Raw genomic sequence first — 15,772 nt, 5'->3', positions numbered from 1 at the left:
TATATTCATAACGTTAATCAGGTATGTTTGTAAGGAAAAAATGTACTAACAACTATGTAGATGATTTGGAAATTGAAAACTTCGTTTACCTGTCATATTTCACGTCTTTAATATTTTTTTATTTTTCATTCGTGCAGACTGTACAATGCTTAGAGAATTATTTCATTTAGAGATTTAGAGAATAAAGAAAGTGTTTTTTGAAAAGATAATACACCAAGGACGGGTTGTTTCTTAGAATTTGAACAATTCAACAAATTTAAAATATAAAAAAAATAACCAGCCAATAATGAATTAATAACAGAACTTGAAAATTTTCATCGAAATTTGATGAATTCTTCCAATTCAGGTAAACAACCTTTCCTAATTCGTTACGTTCTTTGCAAAACCTAACGTCTTCTGGAGTAAATAAATGTAATGAATACGCGCAAATTTTTATTTGCCGGGAGCTAGTTCGACTAAAGTTAAGTAAAAATGGAAAAAAAAAAAAATATTATTTTTATTTGTGCTTCATTGTGTTTTTAGTCATTTAGTGCTGGTCAAGGATCTTTTCATTCTCCCACAGGGCCTGGAGGTCGTCAAAGGGTAATTACTTTCTCCTAGGTAAGTATTTTCTTCCCCAAGGAACTTTAACTAGGTACGTACATCGAAAATACTGGAATTCTTACTGAATGTTTCTTGTTATGAACATATTTTCTTATACATGCCCAGAGCCCGGAATAGTCGGAATATCCTAGGCATAGAGAAATTGTGAACAATTGGAAAACAATCACATTTCTTCAAGTTACCTACATTATTTTATTACTTCAAGTAGGTAAGTATTCTCTGTCGTCATAATGTAAAGTGATACTTTAAAAGAATCGCTCAATATAATTTAGGATATAAAAGTTCAACCCTTAACTGCGTCATTGTACTTAAAACCCCCCTGTTTCGTTAAGATAATAAGAAAAACTCGTGTCAAAGACGAAGCAGCTTACTTGTAAAAATACGAGTAAAAAGGTATTGGCTTAGCACGCGTCGAACATCTGTTGTGGAGCTTCTCTGAAAGGGGTTAAAAATATCCTTGAACTAACTCCCAGTACAAACGTAATTATATATTTGTGTTCGTTTTTTATTAGGGAGCTGCCAGAGGGTACTCGTTCTCCCATGTGTTGATGTTGTGTTTATTGTTAGAAAAGGTCATTAAAAGAGTTTTAAGCAGTTTTGATACATTCCCCAAAACTCACGAATTTACATTCCTTTGTCTGAACGTTAGTGCCGTACATACGCTTCAATATTATTAAAATGCTCTCAGATTTCGAAAAATACTCTACAGTTTTTTTATTTGTAATCAGAATTCAAAAATATTCTACAGATTTTTTAATCGAACAACAACAACTAGCCTACCTACCTACAAGTCGACTGTCAAACGCTCTACATAAAAATCTAAAAAACATCACCAAAATCACTGTAATAAAACCAAAAAAGTGTCAAACTCTACTCACAGTGTCATCACTGCGTTTCGCGCTGCTTATATAAATGTGATAAACAAATTAAGTATAAAAAAATCGAAATAGTCAAGTGATAAAATAGTGAAACTAATACTGCAATCGTGTGTAAAACGGTGAAACCTAACGGTCTAAAAATTTCTCTGTGGCTACCCATATTGATAAGTGAAAAGTTAACACCTATTTAAGTTTCAAGATTGTATCTAAGTGAAATTTAGGATCATATTATCAGTGTCCATAATTACTTTGACATTAAACAAAATTCAAAACAATATACCTATCTCGCTATTGGTCAAAAGTGAGATCGCTTCGTGCTAAAATTTTGCGGAAAACTATTTTTTAGGCGTTGAGGATTATTAACCACAATGTTTAACTGTGAAGGTTGCCTCAACCCAATAAATAAAGATGAGTATATGTTCACGTGTACCAAGTGCAAAATAACATTTCACAATAATTGCCTCAATATCTCTGATTCCAATTACAAAAAAATGGCAGAAAAAAATAAAACTTCTTGGAAATGCCCAAAATGCCTAATCAGACCAGGATCACCGTCTACATCCTCGGCTGCAAATACCGACGATGATGATATGCTCTTTATTCGTCTGACCAAACATTTTGACCAAAAGGTCACTGAACTTAAAAAAATGTTCGAAGACGAAATTAAGGAACTGAAGAGAAGCAACGAATTTATAAGTAATCAATATGAAGATCTGTTATCAAATTTTAAAGTACTACAAGATCTACAAAAAGATACACAATCCTTACGTGAAATAAATATAAAGAATGACTTAAGAATTTCAAGCCTGGAAACCAGACTAGCCACTATGGAACAAAATAATCTCTGCGACTGTGTGGAAATGGCGGGTGTTGAATTGCGGCCGGGAGAACAACCAGCTGAAGCCATTCTTCGGGTAGCCAATTCCCTTGGTATGCCATTGTTGCAGCAGGATCTACGCCTTGTGACCAGGACCCAGGACCGCAGAACTAACGCCCCCGATAAACTGCAAGTAAATTTCTACAACCAGAAAACGAGAGATATGGTCTTATCTTTCAAAAATACAGCCAAAATACTTAACCCAAAATCACCTATTTATATTAGTGAAGTGCTCACGCCTTACTATAAGGAATTGCTGTGGAAAGCAAAACAAAAGGCTAAAGAAACAAAATTCGAATTTGTATGGTTTAAAGCCAATAAATTACTCGTTCGTAAGGGTCCGGGGGAAAAAATCATTCAAGTCAAACATGAAAGTGACATTAAAAAAATGGTATTGTAGATTTTTAATTCTAGAGAAAACCCTTACTGTAATGGATATTATTAAAAATGGAATGTATTACCAATTATAGGACGTCAAATCCTAAATTCTGTAAAAATGTACTACAAACACACTCATCCTCTCTTCAAATCTTACAGCAAAATATTGGATCAATTTCCAAGAATTTTGACGAATTCTTGCTACAACTTGATAATATTGGAACCTCTTTTCATATAATTATTCTTACTGAATGCTGGATACCAAAAAATTATGCTCCTAAAATTTTGAAAGGGTATGATCACTACAGCACTTCAATACATACTAAACAAAATGATGGAGTTGTTGTCTATACCAGAACTGACCTTATTGGTTTATCTGTCAAGGAAATCCAAGTCAGCGGTGCAAACTGTTTGCAAATAACTCCCAAAAATGACACATGTATCTTAGCAATATACCGTTCTCCATCCTCTTATAATATTTCACCATTCCTAAAATCAATTAATAACTGTTTAACTGAATTATGTAATATTAAAAATTGTATTATTGCTGGTGACCTCAACATAAATATTCTGCCCACAAACGAACATCCTCAGTGCCAAGAATACTTAAATACGCTCACTTACCATGGATTCCAAAGCACCATAAACACTCCCACACGTGCTACATTAGACTCCATTTCATGCATCGACCACATCATGGTCAAATCCAACTGCCCAGTAATATCTATTGTATATGAATCTACACTTACCGACCACTACACCACTATTCTTTCCATACAAACATGCAACAGAAAAGACAAACATAAAAACACAACAAATAAGAAAAAAATCATTCAAATCAATTATGATTGTGTTCGTCAATCTCTGATGAGTAAATCATGGTCAGAATTACTTAACATTATAAATCCAGAAGACGCCTGGACGTACTTTATCAATTACTTACAGACTACCATTAGCGAACATACAAACATAATTATAAAACATATACCAAATAATATTTTACCAATTAAGCCATGGATTAACCACACTATTATTAAATCTATCCGTAAACGTAACAAACTCCACAAAAACGTTATTAACAATCCTTATGATATACAACTTCGAAACTTTCATAAAAGATATAGAAACATTTGTACCCAAATAATAAGAAAGGCTAAAGAGATATATTACAAACAGAAAATAGAAAACTGTAATAATGATCCTAAAAAACTTTGGAAAACACTTAAAGAAGCCACCCACTCTCAACCTAATCCTACGAATGACTTAAAACAACTAAAAGTAAATGATAAAATATTTAGTTTTTCTAGTAATCCCGATATTATTGTTAATCATGCAAATAAATACTTCTCAAAAATAGGTGAACAACTCGCAAAAAATATCGATGTAAACCATACCAACTCCAGTTCACTAAGCTGTAATACAAATTTGCCCAACAACTTGCATTTTAGTCTAAAACAAATTTCAAATGAAGATACTAGATTGATCATAAACTCATTAAAAAACTCGTCTTCAACTGGCTTGGACGATATATCAAATATTGCCTTAAAAAAACTTGTATCAGAAATAACCACTCCCTTAACAAATCTTATTAACCTAAGCATCCTAAAAGGCCGATTCCCCGACAATCTAAAACACGGAATCATAATCCCAATACATAAAGGAGGCTCTAGAGCGGACATAACGAACTATCGTCCAATTACATTACTAAATTCACTATCTAAAGTCTTTGAAAAAACTATTAATAATCAACTAATTGAATACCTTGAACAAAATAACATACTATCACTCAACCAGTTTGGATTCAGGAAAAATAAAGGCACCTCCGAAGCCCTGGCAACAGTTACCGATTTTCTAAATGAAAACTTAGACAAGGGATCAAAATGCATATCAATATTCTTAGACCTGTGCAAAGCATTCGATACTATCTCTCACTCTAAACTTTTACAAAAACTATCTAATATTGGTACAAATGGTGATGAACTTACTATTATTAGCGATTACCTGTCAAACCGAAAGCAAAGTGTGAAAATCAACAACTGCAATAGCAATCAATTACCAATTAGCTACGGCGTGCCTCAAGGAAGTGTTTTAGGTCCTACCCTGTTCTTAATATACATAAATGAATTATGTAATCTTCAAATAGATGCCAAAATTGTAAGTTTCGCTGATGATACGATTCTCCTCTTCAAATCAAGCAATTGGAATGATGTTTACATAAAAGCTAACAGGGGCATAACTGTGGTTAAAAGATGGTTAAACAATAATACACTAACAATGAATGTAACCAAAACTAAATACATTGAATTTAGTATTAATCCTTCTTTAAGAAACCCAGAAAATCAAATTAAAATTTGTGCTTGCAACCTGACAAATCCGATAATATGTGATTGCCCTTATTTAGAACAGGTAACTAAAATTAAATACTTAGGTATTATTTTTGATAGCAATTTAAAGTGGAAAGAACATATAACCTCTACAGCAAACAAACTTAGAAAATTCATTCATTTTTTTAGACAAACTCGCAACCTAAGCCAGCTCAAAACAATCTACTATGCACTTTGTCAATCTTTAATAGAGTATGGTATCATAGCATGGGGAGGAGCAAACGCTGCCGCCATTGATCCAATATCTAAAGCTCAGAAACTTATAATAAAGATTATCCTCAAACTACCAATCACAAGCAGCTCGGATGAAATCTTTAGGAAAATCTGTGTTATGGACATTAGGCAACTTTATGCCAAAAACATACTAACATACCTCTTCAAACACAAAACTACTTTTGACAATATCCAAACTGCTCGTGATACTAGAACAAAAGGACATAATTTCTTACAAATCCCTTTCGCTAAAACAACTTTTGGCCAGAGAAACTTTAGATATTTTGCAACAAGGCTATATAATGCTCTCCCACTAGCCATTAGACTGAACGATTTTTTTCTGAAATATAAAACAGACATCAAATCTTGGATCATCAGCCAAGACAGATCCATGATAAATTTTTTTATAAAAATCCCTACATAAGTATGTACTCCAACTAGATGCTGATTAAGAAATGTATCATTTATTATTATTATTTATTATTTTCTATCTTTTTCACAATGTCATTTAATGTAGTGAAATATTTAATGTATCAAAAAATATGTAAACATTTTTAATGTATCAAATACGTCTGTCTCGACACAGGTTTATCCTAGTGAGACAGACATCGAAAAAAAAACCTGTAAAAGAAACTTTATATTGATAATAAAAAAAAAATTAAAAAAATTATAATTATTTCATGAAGCCAATTCACACTTTCCACTTGATATTTATACTTTTAATACAAATTTGTTTTTATCTTTTCATTTAGTGAAACGAATGGTCAGGCATTTGGCATAAATAAATGTACAGTTGAGATTATTCATAGTGATTCCCTTAATTTATTTATTTACTCTGTGTGGGCAATCACTGTCATCATTGTTTGAATCACTATGAACAGTTGTGCAATCACTGTCATCATTGTGGGAATCAATATGAATAACTGTGCAATCATTCTAATTATTGTGTGGATCACTATAAACAATTGAGCAATCACTGTCATCATTGTGAGAATCAATATAAATAACTATGCAATCACTGTCATTATTGTTGGAATTAATATGAATAGCTATGCAATCACTATCATCATAGTGTGAATCACTATGAACAATTGTGCAATCACTGTCATCATTGTGGGAATCAATATGAATAACTATGCAGTCACTGTCATCATTGTATGAATCGTTATGAAGAATTATGCATTTGGAATATATGGAATATGTGGGACTGCACTAACCTCGTTAATTCACTAATTATTATTATTTAGCCAAATTCATTAAATAACTAAAAAAATATATATTTTCCTGGTGTAGTTAATATAATCGATGGAAAGGATATATCAAATTACAGAATATAATGAAATATTATGTAACTATTTATTGTTTTGGAACATGGCGGGTTGGACCAAATCTTCACACATTTAAAGTAAAAATTTATATAATTGGACAACCATTACCCATTGGTTACCGATCGATTGTATTACATCCGTTTTAATTCTGTAAATGTAATGTTTTCATAAATAAAAAACTGAAACCAACTCAAAGCACACTCCTTAAGTCTCTTCATTTTAAGAAATTATTTAAGAAGCCCTAATTTGGTCTTTTAAAACAGGCTACCTTGACGTTTTCAAATGATAAACTGCTGGACTACAAAAGCTTAGTTTTTAATTGGAAGATATTTTCGGTATTTGAGAACTGCCTCGGCGGAAGAAGCCATCAAGAATATAAGCGTGGCGAGATGTTCTTGGTTAATACATCTAAGTAGGTAATAATTAGAACTTCCTAAACTACCTACCGTTTTCCTTATATCTTTCTGTTCCCTTCAAACTCTATGAGCTATGAGCCTATGAGCTGTAACATACGATTTTGTAGCAATTTCCTGAGCACAGTCACGCTGTTGATAGCCAGACCTACATTGCTAATGCTACTGGCTGCAACGGAATCAATTGATCACGTTTTAGATGAATTTAATAAGTCTATAGATCGTGAATACGATTTCTTCTAGTTTTAAGAGTTCAGTTAGAGTACCGTAATTCATTAATAAGCCAATTTTTTTTGCATAACGAACGAATTAATCCAAAAAGTTGTTCACATTAACACGTGATCTGAGACCTTGGGGCCGCACTATAAGTAGCGTCTTTTGTCTTCTGATTGTCGGAATCACATTATTCTGACCGTGCTTGCAAATATCGCTATCTGACCTTGGACGACAGATTTCATAAATATCGTATTGAAAAAGAGCTTTATCGTCCGTGCTAGACCTCGTGATTAATATTTTCGATGATTGTGGTAAACTTTTAATTTTATAAGTTTTCCTGCATGAATTTTTCTTGTTTTGTTGAATTCGGCAAACTGAAATGTCGGCCAGAGAGAAATTTGTTCAGAATATGTTGAATAAATAGTTTAAAAAAAATTTAAACGAACTAATTGTTTGCTTCTCAAGCAATTATCGTAAGAATAGACGGAGAAAACCCACAACCAGAATCAGCTTTTCCTACGTGTATAAAACAGTTAATAGCAGACGGCCAAAATATGACGATAAAAATGTAGAAAAAAATGCAAAACAAATACGCAAAACTTGACAAACACGAGCGCAACTCCCTTTCACAGTAATTGATGTACGCTTTATGAGAACGCTTTGTTTTTGTGTAAGTTGGCTCAAATGTGGAGCGAGATACACGAATTTGTTTTTTCTCCTTCATATAATCCGGATCTCTTCAAGACCAAATCCCTTCCCACAGCCCCTTCCTTAACCCACCTCTCAACGCTGCCCCACCGGGTGGCGATATAGTTCGCTCATCTGAACACGATACAGACAAGGGTGCTCTTGTGAGGTGCCACATCAATTTTTTTTTTTTGATATTTTTTATGATGGCATCCGTGGTTGAGTGAGGCTGTCAACTAGCAAGCTGGAGGTCGCGTGTTCAAATCCCGGCGTGCTAAAATAAATTTTATTTGATTAATTTATGTTATTTCACAATTTACTGAGTGGAAAATATTCTTAAGTCAGGCCCACCATTCTCACTACTTACTTCCCCACATTCCTCTTCTCCATCTCTTCCCTCTCCCCACTACCTTAAGACTCACAACATACCGCGATTGGAGATGCCATGGTCTCACTGGCTCCAGATAGTTGAGAGCAGTTGGGATTCCTGTGCGGTTTCACATTAAAAATAATCACATACTCTAGATTACCGACGCTTCCGACTGCATTGATAAGTATGTCGATCTGACAAGTTGTATCTGACAACTAGTTGTATTTTCACCTTTAATTACCAAGAACAGGTTGTTTTGGAGAATTTGAACAATTCATCAAAATTCAAAGTAAATTTACAAGTTCTGTGAAAGTCCTATTGAAGTTCTGTTATTGTAACAAAGTGGGCCAGTTGCTTCACAGAACTCAAATAATAATAGAACTTTAATAAAACTTTAACAGTTCTTGAAAATTAACAATGAAATTTGATGAATTGTTCATATTCTTTGAAACAAGCTGTCTTAAGAATACGTTAATTTAATGCTCTAAATGTGCAAAACAACATGACATAAAAGAATGCACAGATGATGGGGATATTCAGTGCATAAACTGCATAATAACAAATAAAAGATTGGGACTCAAACTTAATACAAATCACTCAGCTACAAGTAAGGAATGCCCAGTATATAAAAGAAAAGTTGAAATAGAAAGGAAAAAAATCGATTTTTTAGGCTGAAGGAACAGATCTTATACCTAAACATACAAAGCTTTATATCACACCATGAAGAGCACCAAATATTATTGGAGGAGAGAAAGCCACAAATGGTTATGTTAAGTAAAACTAAAAGTTCAGAAAAACTAAAAAAACACATCAGAATTAAAAAAATTTCGTGCCATACACATCCAAGTACATCTAAAGGAAAAACCCTACTCTCTTTTATGTACCTAAATGTCAGAAGCCTGAGAGGTAAACTAGATGACATCAAATGCTTACTGAAATCCACTAACTCGAACTTCAACATCATCCTCTTGTGTGAGACTTGGCTTAAAGAAGCGGACCTGAAGTACTTCAACTTAGAAGGATACAAACACGAAGCATCCTGCCGGCCGCAGGGAGCTGGACTTGGTGGCGGACTCTCTATTTTTCTACAAAATTCTTTAGAATACAATGTGATTGATAACACGTGCGACTCTGATAACAACTTTCTATGGATTCATGTAAGCAAGCTCAATCTTAAAATAGGATTAGTATATAAAAAACCAAATACTGTTTTCAAAGACTTCTTAGAGACACTTTCCTCTCAGCTAGAAACATATAAAAGAGGTATTATATTTGGAGACTTTAACATAAATCTACTTGATCCAACTAATACACACACTCGTAAATACACAAATACAATTAGTTTAAATAATTATATCATTTTGAACAAAATAAACAAAAAACACGCAACACGCATCACAGAAAATACAAACACAATCATTGATCATATACTCACCGACATAAAACTAGAATACTCATTAACGAACTGTGATAATTCAATATCCGACCACAATATTTTACTCCTTGATGTAATTCACACATATATTAAAAACACATCTATAAAGTCGTCCCGAAAATATACACATATTGATTTTGATAATCTAAAGAATGATATCATCCAAAATCCCTTTCATCTTAACATGAATGACGACTCGGTATTAAACTATGACAATCTTGTAAACTACCTCACAAATAAAATTAATTATAATAGCATCACTAAAATTAACACAAAAAACATAAATAACCCAGACTGGATAACCAAAGACCTTATAAAATTAATCAACAAAAGAAACAGATTACACCTGAAACTAAAAAAACAACCAAACAACACGTTATTGAAAACAGAATTCCTAGTAGTAAGAAATAATATTACTAAGAAAAAAAGAAACTTAAAACAAAAACACTACGGTGATCTTTTTAAAAAATGCGAAAATAACAGTAAAAAAACCTGGAAGTTAATAAACAACATCATACAGAACCAATCGAATACTTTGAATACTTTTTGTAATAAATTAATCATTAACAACGAAACAGTCACAAACAACGTAGAGATATGCGAACACTTTAACAATTTCTTTTGTAACATTGGCTCCTCCTTAGCTAATAATATACACAAAAAAATGACACACAATCTAGCCAATGAAATAACATTAGTGCATGATAGCATGGAATCACTATATCTTCAACCTACCACGGAATTAGAAATAAGTAAAATAATAAAATCCTTAAAACTAAATGCAAGCGCTGGTTATGATACACTCAAATGTAAAACAGTTCTAAGTCTCTCCACAGAATTGGTTCCTATTTTATCAAAGTTAATTAATCAGTGTCTTAAAGAGGGAACTTTTCCAGATAGTTGCAAAATTGCTAAGGTAATACCAATTCACAAAGGTGGGTCCAAAACGGATACCTCAAATTACAGACCCATTTCTATCTTACCAATCTTATCTAAAATCTTTGAACGTGTAATCTACGATAGATTAAACAACTTTCTATCAAAAAAATCATTCTTATATAAAAAACAATATGGCTTTAGGAAAAAATCAAACACACTTGTGGCAATAAATGACTTAATCAGTAAACTTAGAAGCAGCATTGATGGTGGAAATTATATTTTATCCATACTAATTGACCTTCAAAAAGCCTTCGATACAGTAAGTCATGACATACTTCTCAAGAAACTCGAGAAAATTGGTGTAGTTGGTCCTGCTCTTAATCTATTCAAATCATATCTTAGCAACAGAAAGCAATTTGTTAGCATCAATAATCAAAATAGCAACCACCTACCAATAAACTACGGAGTTCCGCAAGGATCCATATTAGGACCACTTCTGTTCCAAATTTATATTAATGATATCTCCCAATTAGATTTAAACGGTGATATTTTTTTATATGCAGATGATACTGCAATTTTCTACTGGGGTAAAGATTTAAACATCTTACTAAAAAATGCACAGAGTGACTTAGACAAAATTAACAGTTGGCTCCAATCAAATATATTAACAATGAATGTTAAAAAAACAGGATACATGATTTTAAGCTCAACTCGTAAAATAATTCCTCCTCATGTACCCTTAAAAATTGAAAATAACAATCTGCAAATCCTGATACAGGAGAAATATCTTGGACTGTGCATTGATAAACACCTAACTTTTAAACAGCATATTCAAGATATTAAAAATAAAATCACCCCCTTAATTAGCGTATTCAGCCGGATATCATTTCTGTTACCAAATAAAATTAAAAAAGGTCTATATTATAGCCTCGTACACTCACATTTAAACTACTTGGTTGAAATCTGGGGAAATACGTGTGAAACATATATAAACGAACTACAGGTAACACAAAACAAAGTAATCAAAAAACTATTTCACTTCAAACCTAGAACATCAACAAAAAAATTATATATAGAAACAAAACTATTAAAATTAAGAAAATTATATGAATATAATACATGTCTCCTTATTTACAAAATAAATAATAAACTCATACATACAAATACAGAACTCATTAAAACGTCCCAAGTACACACACACTTTACACGGCAACACAATAAAATACATTTAAACACGATACATACTCATTATGGCAAGCAATCCATTGGTTACGAGGGAAGCAACATATATAATTGCCTCCCAGACGAAATTAAAAATGAAAAAAGTATAGGTATATTTAAAAAAAAATTGCTCAGTTTCATGCTCAATCAACAAAACAATGAAAGTGAATAATATCGGTGTGTAATATATTTATATTTATGTGTAATATATATGTTATTTCTAGTTAAATAAGTGAAAATGTAATTTTCTTTTATCTAGAATAAAAATATTAAAAAAAAAAAAAATTTGATAAAAAAATATTTATGTTTCTTTCTTGTTCAAATTCTTTGAATATTTCACCAAGAATCAAAACTATTACACTGACTTCAAAGAAATAATATTCAAAACAAATCAACTTCTCAAAAGAAAACAATTCTAGGCAAACAGATTAATAATATTTCAAGCATTGTATTTTTTATCTCTGTAACCAGGTGGTGTTTATGAGAAGAAATGAGAAGAAAAAAAAAACATATTTCGATCTTTAAAGTGATGGGCTACTTCCGCTGTTATAATAAACACCATACATGACTTGTTTAATTAACATCTTGATTTATTAGTATTTGACGAAACTAAATTTATATTAATTTAATTATCTTTACCACCATGGCTTGGTATTCATAATATTTTTATTGTTGAAAATAAAATGAAACCTGTACCTTATGTTTTTATGGAAACATCTACATAATATGTCTACGAGATAGTCAAAAGCCTCAGGAGTCGCCCTGTGAATCAATCCCGCCGAGGATTGAATTGAACAGGCATTCGTTGCCACATGTCATGTTCGGTGGTCTGTACCGCGCCGCATTCACACATCTATGCATCATGTGGGCACAGCGGCTATTAAAGCACCTTATTCTATTGATGGAGTGATGTGTGATGGTTGTATACGAGATGGGAATTTCTCATGTCAGCCGATTGCCACTCAAATTACCACCTATTTTCATGAGTGATAACGGAGGAGCCTCTCTCCTTCTATTCAGAAGAATTTTCGAAACTTCAGGGGTCATGCTGGGTGAAATCGTCAAAAGGTATTGCGCTATTTTTCAGAGCTTTCTTCTATTAACCTCACCGACGGAATAAAGAGACTAAATAAATAAAATGACATTAGAGCTATGATGACATGCTTTCTCAACTATTGAGAAGGTTGACTATTTTAACTGAAAGAACCAACTCAAGAGCTATGGTGAGAAGTAGCTGGATCACAAATTGACGGAGGCCGCAGAAGTAGCGAAGGAGAGAAGCGCCTTGTCGAAACGATGCGACGGGTCACATGAGGTCTAGTACGGACGAAACGATGCGACGGGTCACATGAGGTCTAGCACGGACGAAACGATGCGACGGGTCACATGAGGTCTAGTACGGACGAAACGATGCGACGGGTCACATGAGGTCTAGCACGGACGAAACGATGCGACGTGTCACATGAGGTCTAGCACGGACGAAACAATGCGACGGGTCACATGAGGTCTAGCACGGACGAAACGATGCAACGGGTCACATGAGGTCTAGCACGAACGAAACGATGCGACGGGTCACATGAGGTCTAGCACGGTCGAAAAGATGCGACGTGTCACATGAGGTCTAGCACGGACGAAACGATGCGACGGGTCACATGAGGTCTAGCACGGACGAAACGATGCGACGTGTCACATGAGGTCTAGCACGGACGAAACGATGCGACGGGTCACATGAGGTCTAGCACGGACGATGGATAAAATTTGTCATCCATGGAGAGATATTACATATTTTCAAGCACGGTCAGAATATGATTCATATAGACGGTAGACAAAATCCTCTACTTTTAGCGCGGCCTCCAAGGTTTCAGATAAGCTGTCAATATGCACAACTTTTTGGAAGATATCGTTCGCTATGCAAAATAACTGGCTAACTATTGCATGAAGGTGAACTAACTAAGTTCTTAGAACTGAAAGATGATTCCGTTCCAGCGTCGAAAAACAAAAGTTGTTAATTAGGACTAATGAACTTATTAACTCCCTTTATAGTGTCTAAAAGTACAAGCGGACTGCCAATATATATCAAAGTAAATATTTCAATTCAAAATTGTCAATTTACTAGTATTCGATTTGCTGTGCTAGATCCTCTGACGCGAATACGATAAAGGAAGCAATTGATGATCATCATTAATTTAATAAACATTATTTTCTAACGTTTTCTTACTATCAGTTTGTCCGTATCATTAAAAATCGAACAGAGCACAAAGATATATCTACCTACTCAAAAAAATTAAGAAAAACAATTTAAGTTTAATCATAACTTATTTTCGGGGTATTATGCCGTGTTGCGCTACCTTCTTCTTTTAGCCAACATTTCGAACAGAGTAAGCGTTCATTACCAACGCAGATGTGTTATTGGTTTAATCTTGTTTATATTATATAACTGCACTTTGCTTCAAAAATATATAATTTTCAATTTAAAAGACCTACTTTTGACACAGACATCTAAATGAACTATAAATAAATGGTTGAAATACTAGACATTAAAAATTCAAGCACTCTGCTCACTCAACAATCGCAAAACAAAATTATTAGACAATAACTCTGAAATCAAATGACCATTTTACACCCAATAAATTTAGACGGCACATATTTAAAATGACTTTTAGTGTACGTGAGCCGCGGTGGTAAAACGTTTTATCTTAGGCAAAAAAGCAAAGGATCGCAATGTAATAATTGTTTTCTTGAAAAACCAATGTTTTTGCAGTTAAGCCCAACTTTTTCACTACAATTTTGTGGTTATCTGAATTCACGTTATTTCATTTCAGAATTTCATAGGAACGAGCTAAATTCAACCTGTTTTCAAGTAGCATTTTTTAAAAGTAAAGTAAACGAATACAATAGTCCAAGAGAGATATCGGATACACGTCTTTTTTCTTCTCAGACGTCTTGTATGAAAACGAAAATTACAGAATATAGAAATATGAAGTCACGTACGAGCTCTCTCTGGGACTACGCGGAGAGAAATCGATTTTTGCCCTTATGATAAATTAATAGGCCTCATTAATCGAACAGCAATTTAAGATTGTTTTATCGATTTGCCTTATTAATATATCAAGAATACACAAAGAATTTTGGTAGTAATGCTAAAATTCGGAATTTGATGAACACGTCTTCCGACATCATGATAATATATTCGAAATTCACTCAATGTTTAAAAGAAAGCCTGCTAATTTATTCGTAATGCCTGCAATCCTGTAGTTAACCAGAATTACTTTTAATTTGAAGAGATTTTTAATAAATTAGCAATAGTCATTTTTCTCCGTGTTTTGTAGAAATCATTTTTTTGAGTGAGTTCTAAACTTATTTTAATACAAGTAAAGTTTTTAAAGAAGTGATTTCCTTTCCAAACTGTTCCTCTTTACTCAGAATATATTTCACCCCAAAATAAGATAATGCTGAATGTTGCTTAGAAAAACACGTTTTTTTACCTGCATTATTTACACTGTGAATTATATTTCTTTAAGTTTTCCGGCGATTTCATAAAAAAAACACTCAAATTAAGCACAAAACTTCACTTTTTAAAGTCTTTACTTCATTTGTAAAAGGTTACAAAGAAATTTTCTTCACTGTAAAACACCTTTTTAAAGTTTTTTGTTTTCTGGTGGTTTAGCACGAAAACACTGAAATTCTCACGTCCGAGACGCCAGGAAGACGCGATGGAGGGAGACGGGAGACAGGAGACTGGCCCCTGACTGAAGTCAGGACTGCTGAGGAAGTTGGTTGGGACGTCGCGTCGGTTGGGACGCACCGCGACGCTGGGATAATTAAAGAAGCACGCCGCCAACTGAAACTTCAAAACAAACCCGAGCAGCCCGACACGACATAGTTGAACG

At 33.4% G+C, this 15,772-nt stretch overlaps 1 protein-coding gene across 1 annotated transcript in view; it reads right to left on the bottom strand.

The window, feature by feature from the left end:
- LOC149411359 (uncharacterized) overlaps positions 1–15,476 on the bottom strand; it is a 270,274-nt gene extending 254,798 nt beyond the window's left edge. The window contains exon 1 of the mRNA XM_089647466.1: positions 15,368–15,476. The gene's annotated coding sequence lies outside the window, so the exon portion shown is untranslated. The remainder of the gene's footprint in view (positions 1–15,367) is intronic.
- Between the last annotated feature and the right edge of the window lie 296 nt (positions 15,477–15,772).

The sequence above is a fragment of the Hesperophylax consimilis genome, chromosome 26 (genome assembly GCF_061612785.1).
Source record: "Hesperophylax consimilis isolate HC1 chromosome 26, BYU_Hcon_1.0, whole genome shotgun sequence".
Taxonomy (NCBI): domain Eukaryota; kingdom Metazoa; phylum Arthropoda; class Insecta; order Trichoptera; family Limnephilidae; genus Hesperophylax; species Hesperophylax consimilis.
This window is presented reverse-complemented; position numbering and strand designations above follow the sequence as displayed.